Here is a 26,647-nt window from a genome sequence, read left to right as displayed (position 1 = left end):
TTTCTCTAAGCAGAAACCAGCTTGTCTTCTTTTTGAATTTAATTAAACCTTTAATGAATATTTTAGCAAAAGTCCTGTGTTTCATTATTGATGTTATTTGTGAGATCCACTGTTCATTAGCATAATTTATAAACCACCAGACTGGAAGCAGGAATAACGTGATGGAGATGATAGCTGGAGACTGTGAGGCAGCATCTGCCAAAACCCCTTGAAAGCATGCAGACACAAGGTTTTTAAATGGGAACAAGGTGGTGACATTGTGGGGGGTTGTCTCTGGCCATGGGCTTGTGGATCACTTAGGTTCATAACCACTTTGGCCTGTAGTGGCGGCTGGGTTGAGAGAGTGGCTATTTTCAGGGAAACCATACATTTTCAGGGAGAACTTTGGTTCTCTTCTGATTTTGGGTATTCTGTTGCCCTAACAGAATAGCAGCAGTAGTGAGGAGGGATGGGCATCACTTTGGTTGACAATCTATTGAGTCCCAGTGTGCCTGATGGGTGTTATGCCTGAGTATTATGAGAGAGGGAAGAGGGAAATAGGACATGGACTCTGCTTTCAGGAAGCTTGAAGTTTTACTGGGGAGCTAGGAACAACAGACAAACTAGAGAACTGGATATGACAACGTATTGAGAAGTGCTAAATGTCTATACCCAAATATGTTGGATTTCTTCCTGAGCTCAGTCAAATGAGGGATCAGCATAGCTGCACCTGAAAATGAAAATACTTTGAATGATGACAGTGATAGTAGTCAGTTTGAGCAGTAATGATGGCCAAATGATCTTTAAAGTTTTTCTCTCTTAGCTAGCTAATCGGGTTCCATGATCCTTCCCATGTAGACGATGCCCAAATTTATAATCCAACCTTCATTTCTCAAGCTCCATTCCACAACTCCAGATGTCTCTTTGAGGTCCTTTAGGCAGCTCAAACTTAAAATACCTCAAACAGAACCCATTCCCTTTTCATCCCTCCCATCCTCTGCCTACCCCATGCCTTCCTTAACCTTTCCTATTTTTATCAAGGGCATGGCCTTTCTCCCAATGAACCAGGTTCACAACCTCACAGTCATCCTTGATTCTTCATTCTCTCTTTTATTTCTTTCATGAATGCAGGGGCTGCTGATTTGTTGCTTTTTATTTCTAGATTCTCATGTAGTGTGTGGGGTACACAGTATAGAGGGTGTTTATTAAGTGTTTGTTGATGAAAGATGACAAGAAAAAGTCTTCTCATAGTCTCTGAAAGACCTTTACCAAAAAGTAAACTTGAGTTTCTATTCCAGTCTGTAGACTCTTTTTATCCTAGTCATATTCCTCAGGGGTTCTCAGGGATAGTTAATGCTTCTTGCCAGCAGTTTAATGTACTTTCAAGATTGTATTTTATCCCCTTTAGCATCCGAGGTTTAGATTTTTTTTTCATTAAATGCAGATTCTTCAATGTCACTCATTAAAGGAAATCCACTAACGGTTTTTTACTGTCTAATATTGACTTTTAAAATTCTCTTCTGTGAACCTATAGATATCTTTCTGCAGGTGAGTCTTCTTGTGATCCTTTTATGTTTCTTTCCTTCATTCAGGATTTCCTTGGGGGAACACACATTAACTAATCTTGAGTTGCTCATCTCTTTCTTTCAGGCTCGAGGAGAAGGGATGGTCTTTCTATAGGGCTGCTCCCCATAGAGGCAGAAATGTGTTTTGTGATGGGGCTGGAGCTCCAGAGTGAAGAGACCTGATTGCTTCAGGATTAGAGACCAAGGAGACTGGGGTGGGGGATGGGGGCATGGATGGAGGGTGGGTCATCTTAATGAATTTTCCCAAGAATTTCTGATGGCCCCTGAGACCCTATTCATAGGAAGTTAAAGGAAAAAACAAACCTCTTCTCCTGCTTCTACTTACCACACCCAAATGGAGGTTTCAGACAATCACGGGCATTGTGTTTTCAGGTTATAATCAAGAGGCAGGTGAGGTGCCTACTTGGATGAACAGATCTGATTTGCTGTGCTTTTCTTCCACATCAGCTTTCCTTCCCAACCACTCCTGGGGGATGCAATCTTATGGGTGATTAGGCCATGTCAATATGCAGATTGTGGTAGCTTCCTTAAAGCAACATTGGTACATTTACAGAATGTCAGCCCACTTCCCCTCATTGGAGATGAACTTCCAAGAGTATTTACCCACTCTCTTCTCTTTCATTTTTCTCTCTGAGGGTTGTAAAGCTGCAAAACTCTTTTTCGCTTCTTAGGAGCACCAATGCAGTCTAATAAGAATGGCTCGATGGCACCATGAGGAATATGTCTTTACTACTCTGTCCGATCTTCTCAGATTTTTCTCTGGAAGTTGTATCCCTCACTTGTCACCATTTTTATATCTGTGTGATTTTAGGGAAGTCAGCTCCTTTTCCTACACCTCAGTTTCCACGTGTTCACAAGGGAAGAATGCCAATAGCTATGGACTCATGAAAGTGTTTAAGGTTGTACTCAGGAGTGTTTTCTACCGTTGTATCCTGCACACATCTCTCCATCATGGTACTCTTATGTTTGATCCCACTCCTGTGAATCTGTATGTATTTGTGAGAAAATGTGCCCCAAACTTTTGGGGGGATGTTTATACCACCTGTTTTGCTGTGCCATCTTAGCAAATGTTTTTGCTAAAAGCTAATAAAGTCTACAGAACAGTTGTTAATGGGAAGTATTTCAATGAGGACTTGAAAGCTACAGCTTTAGAAATACAGCCCTACAGGATTATTTCTAGAAGTTTGAGAGTAGGACTAGTTAGCTACCCTCTGGGCATCCCAAACCAAGAGTTCAAATTCCGTTTGGAAGAATGAGCCCAGAGGATGTGTTAAATGTGGAAGAGGAAACTGAGGCACCAAGAGGTTTAAGCATTGGCTCAAGGCCACACAGGCAGGAAGTAGCAGAGCTGGGATTTACACCCAGGTCCTTTGACTCCAGATCCAGGACTCTACAATCCTTTCTATAATATCCCAGAAAAATACTCATAGAGCTTCTTCCTGAAGACCACCTTCCAAAGGCAACTCTTTCCACTTTTATTGTTTTTTCATTTTAGTCATGTGACCCCATCTGGGATTTTCTTGGCAGAGGTACTGGAATGGTTTGCCATCTCCTTCTCCAGCTCATTTTACAGATGAGGAAACCAAGGGAAACCGGGTTAGGGGACTTGCCCAGGGTCACAGAGCTAGGAAGTGTCTGATGAGATGAGATGAGATTTGAACTCAGGAAGATGAGTCTTCCCGATTCCAGCTCAGCACTATATCCACTGCGCCACCTAGCTTTCACTGCTGGACAGATCTAATCAGTCATCTGTTAACCAGTTAATTCAAGGTTCACTGTGTGCCTGGCATCATGCTAAACCCTGGAAATACAAGTACAAGCAGAAAGACAGTTACTGCCTTCAGATAGTGTACATATAAAAGGAGGAATCAGAATGTGTTAGCACTCATTTCTTAAAGTATGATTTCACTTTGTCCCAGATAATCTTTTATCTAGAAATGGCCTTCGTGCTGGTATAGCATCATTAACGGTCAGGGTAATGACTTAGGCAAAACTGTGAAATTTGGCTTTGAGACCTTTAATGTTTATCTCTTTGCTTTTTAAAATGCCTTGTGGCAGAGCCAGGTTGGGAGCCCAGGTCTCTTGACTCCCAGTCCAAGATTTTATTACATCCTGACACCCGTTCCTCGCCCTGTGCCAATCCCTTCAGTCTGATATGGAAGTAATGTGATCCATTGGTATAGCATCTGCCTTTTTCTCTTTCTGCCATGCAAAAGGCACGTCCTAGGACCAATATGTCCTGAGAGCTCATCACCAGGTCTTACCTGGCCAGGCTCTCTATGATCATTCGTGTGTACGTGTGGCCCTTCTGCCTGACCAGCAATAAAGCTTGGAGATAATTCTGAACCAAATACTCTGCCTAGGGATTAAAGAAAGGAGAATAACTCCCAGCTACAAAAGATTTCATCTTCTGAGAGAGTGTGGGAGGATGAAAAGAGGGATAAGAGTCTGAAGAATTGAAAACTATAACCTCCTGCTGCACGCTCTCTGGGGCATTGGTACTGGGATTGTCTTAGGTAAAAAAGAGAGACAAGTGGGAAGTGAAGAATGAATGAAGCTGTGCCTGGTGTGGAGGGGACCCTAGCCTGGGAGGCAGGAGACCTGGGCCGCCCAGTCTGCAGGACTTGCTTTGGTGCCTCTTACCTACCAGGCCTGTGCTAGACAAGAGAGATGCAAGAACAAAGCAAAACAAAAAATTTGCTTCCCAACCCAACAGGCTTATGTTCTCCAGAAGGGGATGAGGATGAGTTTCCTGTTAAGTAGTTCAGGTTCAGGCCCCATGTCTGATGCTGACTTACTGCTTGTTGACTGACTGGCTGACCAGCTATGTAGCCTGTGAGGCCCTGGCCTCAGTTTCTTTCCTTGTAAGATGAGGGCTCTGTACCAGATTCAATGGCCTCTGAGGTTCCTTCTAGCTCTGAGCTCCTGTGATCCCAGGATGTAGATGAAATGAATGCACAGTGATGGAGCAGAGCCCCCACTGTCTCTGGCTTTGGATATATTTCTCTACCTCTTGAGGCCTTAGCTCTCTTTTCTGGAAAGAAGTCAGCTCCCAGTGGTCTCTAAGGGATGAATCCCTTTCACATCCCATGACTCTCTCTACCTGCTCTCCTTTATTTCTCTTCAAGGCCTCTCAATGAGTGTTGCACATTTAGGTAAGAGGGATGTTCTCAATCCATGGCCTGAAAGTGGAGGATGGTCTGTCTTCTAGTGGGTGCTGACTTTGAATGAGGTTTTGGTGGCAGACCATTAGATTGACAGTTGCTTGGACTTTCTGTATCTAAGATGTTCGGGAAGTGTCTGTTTGCCTTTGGAGTTTTCTTCTTTGTTTTTGCTTACAAAATGGTGAGTCCAGGAGGGGCTGAGGTAGTGGGAGGTAGGTAAACACCACCTTCTCCTAAATAGTAGGACTGTCCCAAGGTAGCTTTAGATATGCTGCCTCTAACACAATTCCTGAAACAGAAGGTGCTTATTAAATGCTAGTTTACTGACTTCCTGATGTTAAGAAAGGGCCTGAGCCTCTTCTCTGGGCAGCTGGAAGAAGGACTAGGATTCTTCTATCAGAGTCTCACTTTGCTGCCTTTCCCAGACACTTTCAGAAAGCCTGAACCAATAGTCAATGGGCAAGAGAATTCTCTCCAGGGCTTTGTCTGTCTGTCTGCCTGGGTCTCTCCATCTGCCTGGATTTCTGAGTTTGGTCCCGAAACAACTTCATCAAGACACACAGAAGTCTCCAAGGGTGCTTCAGGGGTGGCTGCTTTTATTAGAAGGTGTAAAGAAGGCTTTTGCACTTTCAGAGAAACTTTGCTGCAGCTGCTTGGACCATGGGGTAGGAGGAGTTGCTTCAGGTGCCCAGGCAAATGAATTATGCTTCTTGACAAAACCATAACTCCCCTACCTAAGGCAATAATCAGGAGCGAGACATAATCTGGGTTCTGTGAGCCTGGAAGAGCACTTCCGGGGGTGCTGGCTTGGCTGGGGCACCATTAGCTCCTTGGGTTTCTTCTAGTCACACCTGACCTAGACAAGGCTGGGGGCTGCGGCAGGAGAAGGCCAGTGAGTGAGGATTCAGCCAAACTCATCTGTTTGTTTATTTATTGGAAGAAAGAAGTTTTGTTACTTTGATGTCTGTGTTGTGCCTGGAACCTGGCTAACACAGCATCCTCCTAGAATCCTTTGCAGGTTTGTTTTGATAAATAGAGAAGAATAATTTATAGCTATGCTGTCGGTTGATTTGAGGTACTTAGACCCTTCAAATTTCCTCACCTAGCTCAAAATGTTTCCTTCGCTGTCTGAATTGAGTAGTCAACTCCTGGGGTTTGAAGCCATCCTTTGCCTGAATTATCAGGAATTTCAAGTTAGTAGATTACAATTTAAGGAAGCTTGACATAGTTTGAGAATCAGGTAAGCCAGTAAGAATGGTGCCATTAGGGGACAAGGATGTTCTCTCCTAGATTTCAAGGACTTGTGTTATGGAGTGGGAAGAGCTCTGGCTTTGGAGTCAGGGCCATACGATGAGATTCGGATTCCAATTTGCTGTCTCTGTGACTTCCATCACATCTCTTGCCCCTCACTGGCAATCAGCTGGACAATCTGGCCTCTCCCCAACTGGAGGGGCAGAGCTGAAGTGGGGGAGGGGAGTGGGAGTGTTTGTGTGGCCTTTGCCCATGGGCCAGGAAGGGGGAAGGATGAGTATGGAGGCTGGTGTGGTCATCCTGAGGATGAAAGGCAATGAAAGCCTGGACTTTATTGGCAACTGTGGAAATGCAAAAAAAGGAAGAGCCCCACTCAAGAGCCATTGGAAGGTCAGTAGGGTGACTGATGCTGCAAATTGTTTATATGAAGGTTTATTTGCTCATTTTTCTCCTCCTGCCCTGGGTTTTTTTTTTTTTTCATTAAGCCTGCTGCTAGTCAGCAGACCTTCTCATGTTGCACATTTTCCTTAGTGGAGGAAAGTTGTGTGAGCCTTCCCTTGCTGAACTGTCACTGCAGCTGCCTCTGCTGGACCAGAATTTCCCTGATGGCAGAATCACAGGCTTTGGAGATCATAGATGTGGCGTAAGGAAGGATCTTAGGGAGAAGGAAATGGAAACCTACTCAAGGTCACCCAGGTGGGAGCCAGGGTTTGAACCTTTGTCCTTGGAGTACAGTACTCTGTCCACTACAGATGGCAGGCTGGCTGGCTGTGTTCTCACAGGGACTTTCTCACCTGCATTGTGATATTTCCTTGAAAGAACACTTATCTTGAGTCAGGACACCTGGATATAAGTTCTGTCTCTGAGTCCACTGCTCCATGCCCATCCCACATTTGAAGATTGTTTTTTAGCGACTTAGCCAGAGGAGCAGGCTTCAAATTCTACCTTTCCTCTGCTCAGTAAGTATGTATAAAGCACCTATTATGTGTTAGGAACAGAGGAGGCCGGGAGGTTTTGGCCCTCAGTATGACCTCAGCCAAGTCACTTAACTAACCCTCTCGGGCCCAGATTTCCTTGTGGGTACACTGAAGAAGCTGGGTTCATCGACCTCTCAGGTACCATCTAAATTGAAGTCCAAATTCCATTCATTTCAGCTGACCTTTATTGTCTGCCGCAGGCCAAGCATTTGTATGGCACCCCCCAAATATGAAGAGCATTAGATCATCTCCGATTTCTCTATTGACCTGAAATGATGTGAGTCAGGGTTCTCTTCCAGCGATAATGCTCTACCCCTTCCTGATGGATACCTTTGCTCAGAGTTCCTGTCTGTTTTCCTATTTTTTATGCCCATTTATCATTTCTTCAAATGAAACTAACCGCATTGCCATTGGACTGGTACATTTGTTTGTTGACGCAGATATTTATTAGAGTCAGTTGAATAAGGGGGATTTGTGTAAATTTAACTTCAATCCACCACAGACTTAAGTTCAAATGTTTGAGCTTCTTTTGCCTGATGTTCCAGGCCAGGCTCCAGATGCCATCATATTTCCTCTCCCCACAGCTGATAAAGCCCCTTCTGGTAAACACCAAAATCCAGCACAGGAATTAGCCGTCAGCTGAAGTCCACATCCACATCAGGGGGCAACAGCGCTCGCCATAACAGAATCACAAAGCAGAAGGCAGCCTGCACAGATGGGCAGAGACAATGACGTGAGAGTCAGAGGATCTGAGTTCAAATCCTACCTTTGACCTCTAGCAAATCACTTAACCTCTCTTCGATTCAGTTTCCTCGTCAGTAAAATGAAGGGATCACCTAATTGTGTTTCTAGGCCCCTTTCCTAGCTAAGGATCTACGACCCTATGATTAAGAAAGGGTCGGGCTCGGGCAGATTTGCAAAACTGACTGTTTCTCTGGCCAATCCTCAGCTCTTTCATGGGTGTGTTCAAAGAAGGAAACCCCTCTAGCCTTGGCCACTGTCAACACTTACCCGGTTTGGGGAGACCGGAATTGAAATCATATTTACACCTGGTCTGGAGGAAGAGGCCAAGAGAAGAAAGGCATCTGGTCAGTGGTCAAGCTCACTTCTCAACTGATCGGAAAGCCTCTACATCCATTGGTCAGTTTAGCGACTGATAAAATATCAATGATGTCTTCTAAGGGTGAAGATGAACCGGCCAAATGGAAATAAAAGTTACTATAAATACCTAAGTATTCCCAATAACAATGGAACAAAGAGAAAGTATGACTTCCAACAACCTTACTCTGTGCCTAGAGCTGAAACTGAACAAATGGCTGCTGAAGGCGGAAACATGGTTGAAAAAGATTTGTGAGTCATAGACAACCCTAAGTGGAATGAAAGTTGGCAGTGTCAGGCTCTTATTGACAAAGCTATCTTAGAACAAGAAAACAGAAGCAGTCAACAAAAAAGTAGGAGTAGAAGTGAAGGGACTGCAAAAGACAGGTCCATTGATACGCTTCTGGTGGAGCCATGACTTGGTCCAACCATTCTGGAAAGCAGTTTGTAATTATACTTTAAAAAATATGGTGAATATTCCCTTACCTTTCAACCAGCAATCACACTGCTAGGCATATTATACCAAGAGGTTGAAACCAGAAAAGCCCCCTAGACGTCAGATTATTCATAGCAATGCTGGTGGTAGCAAAGAATTGGAAGGAAGTAGATGCCCATTGATTGGAGAATGGCTAAACTAGCTGTAGTGCTTGAATGTAAAGGAATATTATGACATTGATTTTCCTATTTACAAAATGACTATCCAGAATTCAGAGAAGAATGGGAAGATTTATATGAACTGATGTAGGATGATGTAAGACAATAAAAATATATATACAGTGACTACAGATGTGAACAAAAGAAATGAAATTGAATACTGTGTAATTATAATTGGCTCTGAAGAAGACTCAAGAAAACGTACCTTCCTCCTATCTTTTCCAAAGTGAGGAGCTATGGCTATGTGGAATATTGCAGATAATGTCAGATACTACTGCTGTGTCACTTGGTTTTGCTGAACCAGCTTTTTTCCCTCTTTATTTTTTTGCTTTTTGGCAGGGCAGTTGGCGTTAAGTGACTTGCCCAAGGTCACACAGCTAGTACATGTGTCAGGTGTCTGAGGCCGGATTTGAACTCAGGTCCTCCTGACTCCAGGTCCAGTGCTCTACTCACTGTGCCACCTAACTGCCCCTCTCTTTATTTTTTATTCTTTGTTATAAGTCTCTGGGTAGGGGAGGAAAGGGATATATTGAGAAATGAAAGTGATGTAAAAACAAAAGATGACAGTAAAATTAATACTAAGAAGAGAAAAAAGCCATCTTAAAAATGAACTCTGTTCCTTTATTGCTTTAAAGTTTACCAGGTGCTTTCCTTCTGGCTGTCCTGTGACTTAGGGAATGCAGGCTGTTAATTCTCACCTTTTGAAGGACAAAGTGACCCTGAGAGAGGCTTATATGCCTTGACCTTGGCCATACACCAATCCAGGGCCAGAAAGCATCAAGTGAGGATCAGTCACTCAGAAATTGGGTGGACCTATGTCATGAGATCAGAGATGGGAAGGATGAGAAGACACTTTGTCCAACCGCTCATTTTATAGATGAGGAAATGGAGGCCCAGAAAGGTTGAATAATCTGCTCAGGGTCATACAGTTGGTAACTCATATTGCAGCCAGATGGCACAGTGGATAGAACTTGTGAGGAAAATCTGGATTCATATCCCACCTCAGACATTTACTAGCTCTACGACCTTGGACTCTTTCAGACTCAGTTTTCTCATCTGTAAAATGCGAAGCATTTACCTCTCAGGGTTGTTGTGGTGATCAGTGAGATGCTATATGGGGCTTTGCAAACCTTAAAGAGCTACATAAATGCTGAAGGCATCAGAAAGAGCTCCCCATAGGAGATGGCATGTGAGCCTGAAGGAAGCGAGGGATTCTAAGAGGCTAACTGAGGCAGGAGTGGATTCTAGTTGTGGGATAGGCAAAGGCCCAGAGGTAGGAGATGAAATTCCAATTTCAGGAAACCCCAAGTGGGTCACTTTGACTGAAATAGAGAGGATGCATGGGAAGTAATGAAAAACATCTAGAAGGGAGAAGAGATGATGTTTGTGAAGCAGTCATTGTTCTTATCATTCAAAGCAATGTGGGAATTCTAGGTAGTGGTGTTGTTCTGGGAGGGTAGAAGGAGACCAATAGGCAACTGGTGGGTAGTGAGGGAGTGGGGGACAGAGAAGGAGATGACCCATCACATACAAACCTGCTAACACTGAGTGAGAAGCCATACACGAGCTTCTGAAAGAACTTTGGAGGCCTTGCTCCTCCCCAGCAAAGGGAAATGTTTTTCCTCAGTTGGGCTGGCTGTTGGGACAGGAGGGACCTTTCAGGACTGTGTATTTTTAGTCCTCTGCATCCCCCTCCACAGACACAATGACAAAATTGGGAGACCATGGTGACTTCCTGCCACAGGGAGGAAGAAGGATGGCCAGATCATTTCATTAACTGGGAGGAGAGACAGTATGTCGGGACCTCGGTGTTTCTGTTCCCCTAAGGGGTATCTGAGAGCTGACTCATTGGATCACAGAACTAGGTCTCATACTTGGAAGAGCTGAGGCCTGAAAGTGACTCCTTACTTCAGGAAAATGGCCTTTTCTTCTTAGTGGGCCGGTCGTGGAGTTGAGCCGTTCTTAATGTTGTTGTTCTGTTACTGCCATGGTTCTTGGGGGGGGGGGGCGCTCCAGCGTGGCTCCCAGAGCACAAATACCATTTCTCCACTCTCTTCCTGTTAGGCTGCCCACAATTCTGAAAGTAAAAACCCTGACATCTCAGCCTTTAGCAGCAATTCTTTCTGTTGGCTTTCTGCTAATATTCCGATTGAAAAGGAGTAAACACATATAGAAAATAGAAATGTTTTTCCTCAGGAGTCAGATGCAGGCTGCAGCCCATTAGGAATGCTCGGGATGTATTATGTGCTTCAAAATGCTTCATCATTCATTCATTCATTTCCTTACTTGACGAGTTCAGAATATCCTAGATCTCGAGCTAAGAGGGACCTCAGCCATTTGCTAGTCGAGGAAGCTGAGGCTCAGAGAGGAAGGCTTTGCCACAGTCATTGCTGAGATGGTCTTGGCTGAACAGGCAGCTGTCCCCAAGTGATGTTCTCTGGCAGATAGCAGTGTCTCCTCATTGTCACCCCCCCCCCCCCCCCGGGGACTGAAAGGAGATCCCACAGGTCTCAACATACTATGGCTTTGATGTTGCACTTCCCTCCTCTTTTGTGATAGGCAAGAAAACAGGTTTTTTTCTTACCTGACTAAGCTGTGTTTGAGACCACATATCCCTCCATTTTAAAAGTCCTTCCTCCTTCTCTGCTGTTGACTATAGAAAGCCTGTGTTTCATCTGCCTTGGTGGAGTGCCTTCTCTCTGAGATTAGCTCCACATTCAGTCCTGGATTATGCATGAATGTGGCTGTTTTCATGTTGTCTTCTCCCACTGGAACGTGAGCTCTGTCCTTGAGACAGGGACTGTCTCCAGCCTTTCTTTGTTTCTCTGACACTTAGCATAGAGCTTGGCCTAGGCCAAGTGCCTAATACTTGTTGACTGAATTCACCCAAAAGGTTTTAAGGCTGGAGAGCTAGGGGTAGGAGTAGGGGGATCAAAGTAGAGAGAAGGAAAGAGATTTTAGGGGAAAATTAGACCGTGTCTGAAATCCTTGCTACAGGTTCCAGTTCCCCAGACTGTATAGCTGTGTGACCTTGGGGAGGTTAAAACCTCTCAGAGTTTCATTTTCCTTGATTGTAAACTGCATTCCTCATCTTGCAAATCTGTCAGAAGGATCACAGTAGATACTGTGTGACCAGTAATTTGCTCGCTGCAAAATGCCATATAAATCTAAGTTGTGATTATGGGAAATGAAGATCAGCTCCTTCACCCTTCCATGTCTGCAGGGAGGTGAAGAGATGCCTTAGCAGTGAGATAAAGGGGGTGGGGTGGGAAGAGGGCAGAGGTCAGTCTACCAGGCAGTAAGGGAGAGCAGGCTGCCTCTATAACCTTTCCCCTTTGAAAGCACCCCTTCCCTTTTAGCACGGTACTCCAGGAAGAGCACTGCCTCTGGAGGCAGGGGACCTGGATTCAAATTCTACCTCTGATGAGGCTTTCTGACCTTGTGAGTCCCTCACAGCTTCTTGGCCTCAGGAGTTTGGGAACCATGGCCTCCAAGGTCACTTTCTGCTGTAGAGGGAGGATTCTGTGGGCTGTTCTTCTCTTCCTCTTCCTTATCAGGTCACTGCTGGCTTTTCTTTTTCGTTGTTGAGAAGATGCATGTGAACTGGGCCTTTTTATTCTCTCTCCATTCTGGGAAGAGTGCTTTTCACTCTTCTGGAGCTCCCTCTGAGCCCATGTCAGGTTTTCATGGAGCCAAGCTTGTCTTGGTTCATTTTTCCTACTCTTTCTCTAAAACGGACAGGCTTTTCCTTCCCTTGTGTTATTAGACTTTGGGCCTGACCTGGGACAAATCAGACTGTGAAGAAAGTGACTAGAGCATGGGAGTGGAGTCTGATGTTATGGGTCTGAATGGTAGCATTGCCCCTTCTTTCCTCTTTGTGGGACCGTGGGCAAGTCATTTTATGTCTGTGGTCCTCAGTCAAATGAAGATGTTGGACTAGGTGATCTTGAAGGTCCCTCCTCACTCTAAATCTTGGGTCTGTCAATCATGACTCCTATCTTGCTTGTTCATAACTCAAGAAAGGAAGAGGGGTGGGGGCAGGGACATGACAACACTTGAGATCTCAGAATTGTGATCCTATCCAATGGGCTTGAAGATTATCTCATTCAGCTCCCAGAATTCTTGCTGGGATAATAACCCCCCTAACTCTAGCAGCAGCTGAGACCCAGAGAGGTTCACTGAATTGCTGGAGGTTGCACAGCTAATAAGTACTAGAAGGGAAACCCCAACCTGAATGTTCCCTTTGCCTGACTATTCCTCTTTCCACAACCGCTCCTCACGTGTGACGGGCAGCTCTATTCCCAAGAATACCCAGACTAACCCCAGATGTGCCCATCTAAAGAAATTTTAATTACATTGGGCATGACATTGACAAGATATGTGCAGGAGAGAAGGAGTGAGGAAGGGCGGTACTGCCAAATCTGAATGCTGGTTGAACAGGCTTCTCCGAGCATTAGTTCTACACATTGTGGAGATAGATGGCATTCCATACCACTCACCGATTGGCCACTGGCTACGCCAAGGGAGATGCCTCACTTTATACCCCAGTTTATAGGATCGTAGATTCAGAGCTGGAAGGGAACACGCTGGTTATCTTAGTCAACATCTTCACTTTACAGATGGGGAAACTGAGGCCCAGCTATGGCAACCTGACTGAGGTCTAACAGACATGTTCCTGAAAAAATACCATATGTAGATTAGATGTAGTTTTAAAGGCACAATTCATTTGAAGACATCTTGCCAGCAATCTTCTGGTAAAGAAGGTTCATCTTATAAAACAAATAACTTTGTTTCATAAATTCTATTTCATATGTTGAGATTTCTTATAGTGGGGTCACATGGACAGGTCTCTAAAAGAACAACAAAACAAAACAACAACTAGCCCTGGGAATGGAGACAATGGGTACCCTCTCTTTAGCTCTGCCATCCTGCTCTTGACCTGAGTCTTCCTGCATAGACCAGAATAAGGCCCGGTAGAAGGCAGAAGCAAGTGAAGGCAGGGCCTAGGCCTGGCTGTCTGTTCCATTTCTGAGGGCCTCCTTTCATACATTTATAATTTCGGACAAATTAATCAGGCTGAAATTTCTCATGCTTATTTTCAGCCAGATGAAGGAATCCATTTAGTTGTTTTGGAGTTACCCAGGCGTGGAAAACATTGGTTTCTCTGCTTCGAGAAACTCTGCAGCTGCTGAGCTCGAGTGAAGGTCGTGTGGGGACAGTTTGGTGGAGATCAAGAAGTGAGCTGTGGACCAGGTCCTCAGTAGCCTGGAGGCTCCTCCTTGATAATGTAGAAGGTGGAGATGCTGTCCCACCAGCAGGCCAGCGTGACATCATCAGGGCATGTACAGCTCCTCGTGGGTCCCTCTGAAGAAATGCACCAATCTCTATCTCATTACAGAGCCAGTATTCTTCTCTGAGCTTTGCTCGTCTTTTAGCCTCCCCGTTGAAGCATTTCCAGTTGTCCTGCTCCCTTTCTCCGAAGAGTCTCTGGGCCCAGGAAAGCTTCACAAGCTGCTCATATTCCTAAGCATCAATAAGTTCACCATGTACTACGTCAGTCCCGGGGTCCAGGGTTCCAACTCGCTAAGGGCATCGAGTGATGCTGGCTGGCAGGTGGAGTAGGGGAATTGGCTCCCACAAAAGCAGCCCCGACAGGAAGATTCATTTCTCTAAGCCTCAGGCAACTTGCTAAGGTTATGCTATAGATGGGTTGTATCCTGTGCAGGTGAAAGGGCTCCACAGAACATGAAATCTCAGGCATTTCATACAGTGACAATGTCAGTGGAGGGAGTTCATCGATCTAATGCTAACAGTCTTGCTTGCTGATGACTTCCTGGGTGCATCTTGGTCTCATCAGCCCCAGACTTCCCGAGGATCAGAGCATTTGAGCTGGAAGAACATTTGAGGTCCATCTCATCATCCAACTCCCTCATTTTACAGATGAAGGGGGGCAGTGTAGTATAGAGGCAGACACAGGCTTCGGAGTCAGAGGACCCTCGCTGAAAGCCCATGTGACCTTGGGCAAGTTGCAGAAGCTCTCTGGGCCTCAGTTTCCTCATCTGTAAAATGAGAGCTGGACCAGATGGCCTCTGATGTCCCTCACAGGTAATGCTATAGGAAGGATGGAAGGAAGAAGAGGGGGAGGAGGAGAGAAAGGAAGGGAGGGAGGGAAAGAGGCGGAAGAACGCATTCAGCACTTCCAGCATTCTAGGCACTGCCCTAAGTACTGAAGAGACAAATATAAGCAAGTCAGACAGGCCCTGCCTGGGACACAACCCACATGGGGAGTGGTTGCCAAGGGGGAAAGTCACGGGGCTGGTGAGTGGAGGCTTAGGGCAATTAATGGCATGTGGGGGAGCATGGAGTGGAAGTGGTGGGGTCTGAGAACTGGCTGAGATAAGGTGAGAGCCCAGAGTCACAGGGCAAGACCTTCATTTCCCCAGGATCCTAAGAAATGACAAACCAGAAACTTCCCAGGGACCACAGTTCGTTTGGGGGCGTTAGGAGCAAAAATAATGATGATAACAACAGCTGTTATTTAGTAAGCGCTTTGAAGTTGGCAGAGCCCTCCCACTCACTCTGCTTCCCACAGCCGCCCCGCTATGCATTCTGGGTATCACTAGCATCCCCATTTTACAGATGACGAAACAGAAGCTCATTCTTTTTCAAGTACAGGTCATTAGAGTATTTGTGGAGGTACATGTGGGTGTTGATAAAGGAAACACTAGATATTGGGGTCAGCTTGTAAAGGACACCTCCTGGAAGGCAGTGTAGGAAAATGGCGTCAACAGGCAGCATGTGTTCCTGTGAGTCACCAGTGCCTCTTGGGCAACCGGTATAACCTTGAGGCACAATTTCAGGATATATCTGCATGTGCAAGAATGTGTTCCTTCAGAGTCGGATGGAGAGCATGAGCCATGTGTAAGATCTGTGTAGGCCTGGGACTGGGGGCAAATGCCAGCCTGGCTTGGGATGTGTTGATACATGTGTAATATCACCATGTTAAGCAATCGACTTGGGGCTCACACGTGGAGTCTGCCTTTGCGTTAGGGCAATTTCTTTTTTTCTCACAGGGTTGCTCCATGATCTACGCCCAGAAATGCTTTAGAGCAAGCTGTTCATGCCCGATCCATTACTGAATTTCCAAGTGAAGCCTGGGGGAGCCCCCGACAGGTCCAGGTCATCCCTGTGTTGGCTCACTCAGCTGAGGGGAGACAGACAGGGCTCCTCAGTCTGCCTGAAAGAAAATCCAATTCTCAACATGCAGAGCTAGCCAGAGCCTTCCTGGGAGTAGGGGCTACTGGGCAGTAGCACTCAGCTTCTACCGTCCAGGGTGATGTGGTGCTGGGCTCCCTCTGCTAGCTGTATGGGAAGTGGGAGGATAGAGGAGCTTGCCAAAGGGCTGAGGCTTACAGAGAGAATCCTCTTTGGATCCAGTTTCCACCTATGTCTGAATCTGCAGATGCTGTAGCCCTCTGGGTAACTGATGATGTAAAAGTTGAAGCCTCAGGCACAAGCCATGGTGTCAGAGGACTCAGGGGGTGGTGGGTGGTTGGCTGGCTGGAGGGCAGATGGGGACCAGAGCTCAGGATAGAATAATGCTAAACTAATTAGTCTGGAAGCCAGGAGCCAGGCTTGGGGAGTACTAAAGAGAAAGGTGGTTAGCATTGCTGATGAGAAGAGGGGAAGAGGGAGAAGGAGGAGGAAAAAGAGGAGGAAGGAGAGGAAGAGGAAGAAGGAGAGGAGGGAGAGGAAGAAGAGGAAAAGGAAGAGGAGGAGGAAGGAGAGGAGAAGGAGAAGGAAGAGGAGGAGGAAGGAAAAGAAGAAGAAGGAGAAGAAGGGGAGGAAAAAGGAGAGGAAGGGGAAGAAAAAGGAGTGGAAGAGGAGGAAAAAGGAGAGGAAGAGGAGGGAGGAAAGAGGAAGAGGATGAGGGAAAGGAGGAGAAAGAAGAAGAGAAGGAAGGAGAGGAGGAGGAGGAGGAATGGAGCCCTCTCTGAGGGGGCAGCAGGACTTGCCTCCTGCCTCAGGCTGCAGCTCTTTCAAGAAATGCTTTAACAGGACTTAGAAAGATTTGACTTTGTAAAAAGACACCAGGTCAGACCACCTTTTGGGTCCCTTTGGGCTTTTGATCCCCAAGAGTCTTTTTGTAATGTCTGGGTGAGCCAGATGTATGAATATTAATCAGCGTGCACTTATTAAGGACCAACTATGTACGTGCTAGGTACTGGCCACATGGACAGAAATGAACTAGTCCCTGCCTTCGAGGAGCTTACCATCTGTTGGGGGAGACAGCAGGTGCATGTAGTTTGCCACTGGGCATGGGCAGAGCAACTCCCTGGTCATTTCAGTTCAGGAGGCCCCTGCTGCTGGGGCCTTCTTTCAACTTCCAGTCCCTCATCCCCAAGAAGAATGCATTTGCACTGAATACCCTCTCATCCCTTGGCTTCAGAGGCAGCACAATCTTTTTATTCTTCCCTTTTTTCTCTAAGGGCAGCTTTTCTTTCTCCCATGTTGATTCTTGATTCTCTTCCCTTCCCTTCCTCCTGTTGGAGGGGCCCCTGGATGTGAGGATTCTAAGAGAAGTGAGGGCACTCTTGGCATAGGAGATTGCCTTGGCCAAGGTACAGAGGTGGTAGATGCAATGTTGCGTTGAGGACAAGCAGAGAGGCCAGTCTAGCTGGATCACAGACCGCACAGTGAAGGGGGTAATGAAGCCTGGGGAGGTAGATTGGAGCCAAGTTGTAAAGGGTTTAAATGCAAGCAGGAGTTAATATTGATCCTTTGGCTTTACTTATCAAGTGGGGGGGGAATAGGGCAGGGGTGATGGGGTCAGCCTGGCCCAGCAAGGAGGGGGCACCCCAAGGCAGGGAGAACCTGGATGCTTTTAAAGGGGCAGGGGAGAGCTGGTGGGCTGGGAAAGAAGGGGCAGAGAGGAGAGAGCTGGAGACCGTTGGCAAGACTTGGCACCTGTGTGGGGCTGGGGCAGGCCGGAGAGTCTTCTTTCAGGGTCTGATCTCCCAGCGTCCCACACAGATCCCCATGCCCTCTCACCTGAACCCTCTCTCTAGATTCCCAGCCCTCTCCCTACCTCTCATCTCTTCCTTATCCACTGTATCCCTCACATGGCCTCCAAATAACCTCAGCCTCTGCTCTGGAGCCTCCAATAGCTTCCTCCTAGTGTGAGGATGGCATCCAGACTCCTTCCACCCCGGGCTCCCTCCCTCTTCCCTTTCTTTCATGCACTTTCCTCATCAGTCAGACTGGACCACAGACCTTCCCTGGGCCAGTCTTGCCTCCTCCTGCCTGAGGACTGTTTGCTTATCTCTTCAAAGGCTCCCTTCACAGTTTCCCTTCTGTCAAGGCCTAGGTCAGGTGCTGCCTCCTCTAGGAGGTCTTCCCTGACTGATGTACAAATGAGATATAGACAGAGTAAATGTTAGATATTAGGGCTGCTTGGGCAGTAGTTTGAGTGTGTAAGAGTGTGTGAGTGTGTGTGTGTGCTTGTGTGTGTGCCAATGCTTGTGCATATGTTTTCAGGCAATGGGAATACAGGCAGGCTGAGTTCTGACATGTTCTTAGGTTGGCAGTCTCTTGCATATATAAGAATTCAGTTCTTCCTTCATATGAAGGGCCCCAGGAAATGCAGGGAGGGGAGCCATACAGTGAGACCCTGAGTCTGAGATTCATCAACCTTCTCCCCCTGGATTTGTGTCTCCCATCCTGAAGGCTGGTGGAAGCCCTTTAGAGGCAGACTGGCATTGCCTTTGGGGGAGCGAAAGGAGCAGAGAATGGGAGCGTAGGTCCCTGGGGCGTTGTGGCTTTGGAGTCCTCTGTCTGTCACCTCCGTGGATCGATCAATCTTTCTTCATTCGTGTGTTCGTTCAGCAGATGCTCAGTGAGCGCTAGCTGTGAACCCCCTGCTGGGAAGAGGCATTATGTAACACGGTGGGGAGAGGGGAGGGTTGACTTCAATATCTGAAGGAGTGAGAGGCTCCGCATACAGAGAGATGTCGGAGCCGGAGGCGGAGGATGTGCCCTTGATAGAGCCACAGGGCTAAGAGCTAATGGACCTAGGTCTAGTCCTGGGTCTGTGTGACCTCATAGTAAAAGGGAGGGAGGTGGAAGATAGGGTTTAAGAATTAGGTAATTCAGTTCAAGTCAAGTTGACAAGCATTTATTAAGCACCCACTGTATACCAGGCGTTGTACTAGGTAATGGAAATAAAAAGACAAAAACAAGACAATCCCTTCCCGATATCCTGCTGGGGATGGGGGAAATGGAACTTGAACTGGGCCCTTGAAAGATGTCTGCATGATATCTACCTCACCCTGGGTACCTGAGGAGCACCACTGAACACGTATGGCATTGAAGCTAAGGTCAGTTTTCATTAAAGCCATGAAGCATTTCTCTCCAAAGCTCTGTGATAGTAGAAAAATCTCAGAATTTCTGACCATAGGAGCATCAGTTTCAAGCTAGAAGGGCTATGGAGTCCAACCTCTTCCTTTACAGAGAGACATTGAGACCCAAGCAGTTGAATGGCTTTCCCAGGGTCCCACAGGGAGTGACTCTCAGGTGGGATTTGGACCTCGGTCTTCTGGACTCCAAGTCCAGTGCCCCATCCTCTAGGACCGGGTCATGCTGAGGATATCTGAATCCTGGTTCTGCTACTTGCCAGTTGTGTGACTTTGGCTAACTTCACTGGGCCTCAGAAGATTGGACTGGATGACCTGGAAGTCCCCGTCCACCTTTAAATCCAGGTGTTACTGATTGGAAGGGGTGGAGATTTCCCCTGAAGTAGATCTCTTCTGGAGCTGCTCAAACTCTACCTGACCGCAGAAACCTGGGAACTTCCTCAGTCCATCTGTTTCCATTCTGTGTCTTTTCAAGAAATGGGCCCAGGAGAAAAGACTCTGGGCCATACCCCCAAGGGTATTATGAGGCCTAAGGGGTTCCTGTGCTACCTCATTTCATTCCCCTTGGGACTTAAATCAAGGCCCAGAAATCCAAGGATCCAGCCTCACTGATGGGAGATACTGGGCCTATCAGAGCTAGAACAGAGCCTAGAGAACCTCAAACTCAGAGTTCTTAAGCAGGGCTCCCCAGAAAGAGCTCAGGAGGCCCAGAGATTATAGCAAGAAGATTGTTTTTTTATATTTATGTGTGTGTGTGTGTGTGTGTGTGTGTACATATATATCTTGACAGTAGTATTTGAATGTAAATAGTTTCCTTTGTAACCTTATGTATTTCATTTTATGAATTTAAAAACACGATTGTGAGAAGGGGCCCAGCCGCAGGCTGCACCAGGCAACTGCCCAGGGTAACCAAGACTTCTAAAAGATCAAGAATCCCTCATCTAGATCATAGGAACACATATTCAGAGTTAGAAAGAACCTTAATGGCCACCTATCCCAACTGTCTCATCTTATAGAAAAGGAAAGGCCCAGAGAGGCCCAAGGATTTGAGGTCACAAGGGCCTCAGGCCTCCAGGGTCCCCAAAGAGTTGGGAGGGAGGGGTTTTCTCTCTTTATTGCCATCAGCCTGAGCCCCCACTGGATGTGCTCCACGAGCTCTCCCATCCTCTCTCGTGAGTTTCCTCTTAAACAAAAAAATAGCTTTAATTCTGTTTGTCATTCTTTCATTTAAATAAAAGGGAGACAAAGAGAAGCGGAGCAGTTGAGTTGCTTTAAAAGAATGTGACCCACCCCGTGCGCAGGGGCCAGATTTCCCTGAAGGAGGGAGGAGGTGTCAGTTATGATTAATGTGAGCAGTCTGCCTGGCCCCGGAGATGTGACCTCTTGTTATAGTAAATGTGACAGTATGAATTACTTTCAATTATGGTGAACTCCAACCAGCTCCATTTGTTGTGCCTCACCTCAGTGGGAGATGGCGGCTGTGATCACCCTTGCAGAGACAGAAAAGAAGAGGCAGCTGAACTGGGCAAGGCCAGAGGCCTTGTCAGGTCCTGCCCACCTGGTCAGGGGATTGGAAGTCACCATGGGCCTGGGCCTGCTCTCACTGGAAGAAGCTTCCACATGGGCAGTGCCACCTTTGAGGCAGGGCATGTACCATACACTTGGAGAAAGGATATTCCAAGGGAACCACAAAATGAATGTCAAAGTGGAGAAGTTATTGGTGTGAGTCTCTCAATAATTGAGGCCTTTACTGGACGTGGGCCATGCTACTGAGAAGGCAGCCTGCATCTCCTGAGACTCCTCTGTGAATGGAGCTGAACTGCTTTGATGTAGCTAATATTATTAGTAGCTCATTCTTGTAAAATTCATCTGTCACAACAGAGGCTGCTCGTCACTTGTTAGGACGTGGTGGGTCAGGGAAGGAGCTAGTTTGGAGTTGGACTGTAGGCTGTAAGTAGCACCTGCCTGGCATGGAGGAATCCCTTAATTAATGCTGGCCTATGGACTGACAAGAATGGGCCTTGAACCTCCGGTCAGGTAACAAACTCTTTGGGCCTTGGTTTCCTGTCTAAGATGAGGGGGTTGGACGAGGGACCCTTTGACACTAATCTTAGAGGTCCCTTCCCACATGAGATCTCTGCCACGGAACTGCTCAGAGCCCCTGGTTTCTCACTGACTAAAAGAGATTAGAGTCCGTGCACTATCTCATAGGTAACAGCTGGATGAGATGGGCAGCTCCCATTGCGATCAGTCAGTCAGGAAACATTTCTTCAGCCCTGGCTTGGCACCTGGCCTTGTGCTAGGAAAGGGAAATCCAAAGACAAAAGTGGAAGCCTCCTTGAAGTCAAGGAGCAAACGTCCTGATGGAGGGGCTGGCAGAGAGAAAACCCAGAATAAATAGGAACTAAACCATGGTTCTGTAGGAAGGGAGACCCCCTGCACAGGGGGCCAGTTTTGTGGACAGGGTGTCTACACTGCCCTGTCTTGCCTAATGGGCCTCCCCTCTCCCATTTCTGTTGTTTGATTCCCATCATTTTACCTAGGATCCCTAATTCTCCATGCCAGGCTCCTGACTCCCTACGCTGGCTTCAGTGCTTGAGTACTAAGTCCCTGGACCTTGAGCAAAAAGGCCCTTTGGGAACCCAGGGGAGGGTCTTGCCATGACTCAGTCCCTATGAAGTACCTCATTGGACTGCATTGGAATGCAAGCATTTCAGAGTTGGGAGGGACCTCATTGATGACTTCATTCAACCTCTATCCCAAAAGAATCCCTTTGAGAGACTCCTCAATGAAGTAAGCTATCATCAAACCTCTGCCTGGATCCTTCCAGAGACAGAGGGCTCACTCTTTCAGAGCAGACCCATGGTTGGACAGCACATCCTTCTGTTCAGCACAGATCTGCCTCCATGTGTTCTCTTTTCATTGGTCCTGGCTCTGCCCCATTTATTCCCTCATTTTTCAGGACTGATTGACGGGGGCACCACCCTGGCTCCTCTTCCTGAGCTGCTGATGGAGGACAGGGTGTGGAGGGGGGCGAAGGGCCAGAGTGACCTGGGTTTGGGCTTGCCCCATACCACCCCTGGGTGGTGCAGGCTCTTCCATCTCCCGGGTCTGCAGTTCCTGGGCTCCCGCCCCACAGCTGAACAGGAACACCTGCCTTCTTTGCCAGCCCTGGGAGCCACCTCACTTCTCCCTTTTCTCTTGAGTAAATAAGGACAGTCATACCCACAGTTCCTGCTTCTGTGAGAGGTTGTTATGGGGCTCCAATGAGCCAGGGTGGAGTACTAGCTCTAAAGTCCAAGGACCTGGATTCAGATCCTCCCTGCTCTCTACCTTGCATGATCTTGGGCAAATGATTTAGTCACCCTCTCCCTCAGTTTCTTCCTCTGTAAAGTGGGGAAGGGGTGTTGGCCTCCAAAGTCCTTCTAGGAGGGCCAGCATCTTAGGAACTTGGTGACCTTAGAGTGCTCCAGATGTCAGCTGCCATCAGTGTCATTAGCACTGGATGGAACCTTAGAAATCCTCTAGTCTGAGCCCCTATCTAATAGATGGGAAACTGAGGGTGGCTGGGTGATGCAGTGGGTAGGACCTGGAGTCAGGAAGAACCAAGTTCAAATCTGGCCTCAGACACTAACAAGCTGTGTGACCCTGGGCAAGTCATTTAACCCTGCTTGCCTCAGTTTCCTCATCTGTAAAATGAGTTAGAGCAGGAAGTGGTAAACCACATCAGTATCTTTGCCAAGAAAATCCCAAATGGGGTCATGAAGAGTTGGACATGACTGAAACATGACTGAACAACAACAATGAAGTGAAACAGTTTGCACGTGGCCACACAGCCAATTTGTGGCAGAGCTGAGACCCACACCCTGGGTATCTTGTAGTCATTTTGAGTGTGCACAGATATATACATATATATGCACATATATCCATGCATATATTGTCTGTGCGTGTGTATAATACACATCTCTCTTGCTGTTGTCTCTCCCATTAGAAGGTAAGCTTCTTGGGGGCAGAAACTGTTTACTTTTGTCTGTTTCCTGGCAGTGCCTGGCACATAGTATGCACATGCTTGTGGACTGACTGACTGGAAGAAGCCAGGTCTCTGTGTTCTTTCTCAGAGTGAGGCTTCTTAATGGCCCCTTCCTTCTTCACCATCCTTTTGTCCTCCTTCCTGTCATCTTCCCCTCCCCTACCCTCCAGGCAGATGGGGATGAGGTTGTGCCCTGGGTTGTGAAGAGAGCGGCCATTCTGCTCCTTCTCGTGCTTTTTTTCCTGCAGAGGCAGAGGAGGTAGACAGCGTGGTCCACAGGCCCTATCTGTCCTCATCCTGCACTGGAAGGCGGCGTCAAGGCCTGAGCCTGGGGATCAGAGTGGCTGTGTAAATGAGACATCCCCAGAGCTGACCCGAAGGAAGTCAGCAGTCTCTGCTTCTCTTCTCTTATGTCCAGAGATGTTCCTGGAAGCCTGTTTGTAGGTGGGGGTGGGGGAGGATGGTCCTTGTGTGGTTCCTAGGGCACATGCTACCTTCAGCCTCTCTGACTTTTCTGTTTGTATACCCATTGCTTAGCATGGTGCATTGCATTGCACACAGTAAGCACTTAATAAGTGCCTCATTCATTCAGATACAGACTAAAAGATGTTCTGTTATTAGGTGGTAAAAACGAAAGGGAGAGGCACATAGACAACTTCAGAGGAGAAAAGGACCTCAAGCAGTCATTTAGTCCAAGCCTCTCAATTTACAGAGGGGGAAACCAAGGCCCACAGTGGTGAAACGTTTCACCCAAGATGACACAGGTGGTCAAGTGCCACCCCCCCCAGGACTGGAATCGAGGTCCTCTGACTGCAGGATGGCCAGGGCTCCCTCCGGTACCCCAATCTGCCATGTCTCTCTATGAGTGGGTGCCCTCGAGGAGCCTAAAATGACCAGGCTGGCCACAACTGAACTTGGCCACACCATTTCCAGAGCCCATCTATCACCTAAAGCCAGGCGTGCCTTCTTCTGGAGAGTGGTTTAGTTTGAGGATATTGTTGGAGGAGCCGGGATGAGGACAAGGCAGCTGAGCATGGGACCGGGAGGCCAGAGGATAAACTAAGAAGAGAATCTTGTCGGGCCATGTACAGAAGGCCCCTTTTCTCTAGCATGCTCTAGGCAATCTGTGCTGGGAAAACAGTGAGGACCTGAACCCTTTTCTGCCTGAGGATCTACTGGGTAAGGGGGCTCATCAAGCCCCTCAGAGTAGAGACCTGGGGCCCTCCCTCCCTTCCCCTCCTCCCACACTTGAGGGATGGGCTTTGGTGATAGATGCAAGGGAATCAAACCAGACATGAAACACATACAAAGAGTCTGAAGTGTGTTACCTGGGCAGTCCTATGGGCTGAGGGCAGACAGACTGTAGAAGAGTTCAGCTCAGCTGAAGGAAACCAACATAGAGAGGATGTGCTAACAAGAGTTCCTTTTTCCAGGCACTGGCCCAAACTGGTATATTCTGTGTAATGGGTGGATGAGAGGGGGGTCTCCTTAGAGTCAGGAAGATGTGGGTTCGAGTCCTTCTAGCACAGCCAGGTGTCCCTGGGCAAGTCCCTAACCTCTGATGCCCCAGGCAGCTGTCTTCAACTATGTTATAGATGAGGTGTCAATGTGCATCCATCCCAAGAGGGAGCTCCACACTGGGAATTCTCTATGCCGATGAAATCACGTAGGTCCAATCTAAAAAAGAGGTGACAAAGAAAAAGGAATGACTGATCTTCCAAGGTACGTCCCTTGGTGCCTGTTGTCACAGGAGGAAGGCTACGGCATTCCTTTGAACAGGAGCTTCAGTCTCCTTTTCTTGCTAAATTCCCCTGACAGCCCTTCAGGCTATGGTCATTTTTACAGAGGCCTTCCAGGGTTCCAAAAACAGCCTTGCCCCCAGTAGTAACTTGTACAGATCCATAAAAGCACCACCCTTCATGCAGTAGCTCTGTGACAGGTCCCTGGGACCTGGAGCTGGGTCAGTGGACCTCCTAAGCTAGGGAGGTAGTGGGTAAAAAAGACCCAGGGAAGAAAGCAGAACCCTGGAGTAGAAGTGGAGACTTGAAGGCAGGGAAGAGAAATGAAGTTAGGATCCCTTATATGTCATATGGGGCAGCTGGATGGCTCAGTGGATAGAAGACTCATCTTCCTGAGTTCAAATCTAGCCTCAAACACTTCCTAGCTGTGTGACTCTGGGCAAGTCACTTCCCCATTTGCCTCAGTGTCCTTATCTGTAAAATGAACTGGAGGATATGACAAACTACTCCAGTCTTTGCCAAGAAAACCCCAAATGGGATGGGGCAGCTAGGTGGCACAGTGAGTAGAGCACCAGTCCTAGAGTCAGGAGGACCTGAGTTCAAATCCAGCCTCAGACACTTGATACACTAGCTGTGTGACCTTGGGCAAGTCATTTAACCCCAATTGCCCTGCCTTCCCCACCCTCCCCCCAAAAAGAATACCCAAATGGGGTCACAGAGAATTTGATGCAACTGAAATGACTGAATAACAACAACATCTATCATAGGATTTTACTTCTCTTCTTCCAAATGCCTTTGAAAGCCTTAATGTGAGTGGCACAGAACCTTTGGGATTTGGTGCCCTGGGCTCTCTGGTCATTGGTCACACACACACACACACACACACTCTGTGATGGCACTGAGAGTTCCTGTGGGCCTGTGTCTCGTTACATTAGGATAAAGCTCATGGACTTCAAGCTGGAAGGTACCCCAGAGATGATCACACTCAGTTGTCTTCTTTTGCAGATGAGGAAACACAACTGAAGGGACTTACCCAAAGTCATGCAGCTAATAAATAGCAGACTCCAAATCCAGCATTTCTCCCACTATATCAGGCCACCGTCACCAAGCTCAAGTTCATTTTCCTCCCCAAGATCATGACTCGGGCCTCTTTTTGGGGGGATGTGTTATAGAAAACGTTTTCCTTTCCTGGCTGAGAACTCACAGTTGCCGTGTGAGTGGTAGTGCATGTTTGCTGATCTGGGAGGACAAAGACTCAGAGGAACTTGGAAGGAAACTGAAATTGGGAAAATATCTTGTTATAAAAATAGTAACTCCAGTTACCTTGGGGTGGGGCGGGGTAGAGGCAGCAGGCGGTGAAGGAAACTGACTTGTTTCTAATAGTGCCAGAGACAAGACTAAGTTCTGTCTCAGCCACAAAGAAAGTATTTGCAAAAACAAACATCTTTGGGGTCCCTGGCGGCATGTTTTCCTCTCCATTGAAAGTTACAGTTTAATAGAAAGGATGTTTGATTTTAGAGGGAGAGTCTGAGCTGGAATGGCTGTGCCTGCTAAGTTTTAGAGCCTGGACAAGAATTTCAGATGAATTTGGTTAGATTTCAGCAATGTCAGGCCAGGCTTTCCAGGGGGCGGAGGAGAATACACAACCCTGACCCTGTGGAGTGAACTGAGGACAGAAATAAGATCAACATTCATTTCTCTCTCTCTCTCTCTCTCTCTCTCTCTCCCTCCCTCCCCATCTTCCCTTTCTCCCTCCC

The 26,647-nt window shown here is 47.2% G+C and overlaps 1 protein-coding gene and 1 long non-coding RNA gene across 3 annotated transcripts in view; one reads left to right on the top strand and one right to left on the bottom strand.

Moving 5' to 3' along the window:
- The window catches only part of CACNA1D (calcium voltage-gated channel subunit alpha1 D), a 359,630-nt gene that overhangs the window by 113,304 nt on the left and 219,679 nt on the right, over window positions 1–26,647 (top strand). The gene's annotated exons all lie outside the window — the stretch shown is intronic.
- LOC118830783 overlaps window positions 7,526–26,647 on the bottom strand; it is a 29,943-nt gene continuing 10,821 nt past the window's right edge. Inside the window, exons 2-3 of the long non-coding RNA XR_005009107.1 lie at window positions 24,480–24,828; window positions 7,526–7,664 (exon numbers count right to left, since the gene is read on the bottom strand). This is a non-coding gene — a long non-coding RNA (uncharacterized LOC118830783). The remainder of the gene's footprint in view (window positions 7,665–24,479; window positions 24,829–26,647) is intronic.

This window comes from Trichosurus vulpecula, chromosome 9 (genome assembly GCF_011100635.1).
Source record: "Trichosurus vulpecula isolate mTriVul1 chromosome 9, mTriVul1.pri, whole genome shotgun sequence".
Taxonomy (NCBI): Eukaryota; Metazoa; Chordata; class Mammalia; order Diprotodontia; family Phalangeridae; genus Trichosurus; species Trichosurus vulpecula.
The sequence above is the reverse complement of the archived record's forward strand: the minus strand, read 5'-3'. Positions and strand labels throughout refer to the sequence as shown.